This window comes from Penaeus monodon, chromosome 21 (genome assembly GCF_015228065.2).
Source record: "Penaeus monodon isolate SGIC_2016 chromosome 21, NSTDA_Pmon_1, whole genome shotgun sequence".
In the NCBI taxonomy this organism is placed as follows: Eukaryota; Metazoa; Arthropoda; class Malacostraca; order Decapoda; family Penaeidae; genus Penaeus; species Penaeus monodon.
Genome location: NC_051406.1, coordinates 24,665,602 through 24,665,981, shown reverse-complemented (window position 1 = coordinate 24,665,981; position 380 = coordinate 24,665,602).

Sequence of the window (380 nt, the reverse complement as noted above, 5' to 3'; positions counted from 1 at the left end):
ACACTTGTACAGCAGCCGGACGGGGCGGGGGGGGAGGGGGAAGCAGCACCGGAAGACTTTTTATGAGGCTGGGCACTTCACCACCTGCGGGAGAGACAATGGAAGTGTTAAAAAGGCGTCACACCTGCTTGCTTGCTTAATCTAGCTTGCTAAATCTTGCCTACTCGCTCTCGTCTGCTCATTCTTACCTACTCCCACTCGCGTCTCGCCCTGACCTACGAGGGGGAGTTGCAAGGGGGGCGGGGGCGGGATGAGCGTGTGTTCCCCGGGGACGAGAGAACTTCACGATGCACAATAACTCATTTTTGCTTCTTTCTATTTTTCCTTTCATTAAATAATGTAGTAAAAATAGTCAACTATCAGAAATAGAGTCCATAAAT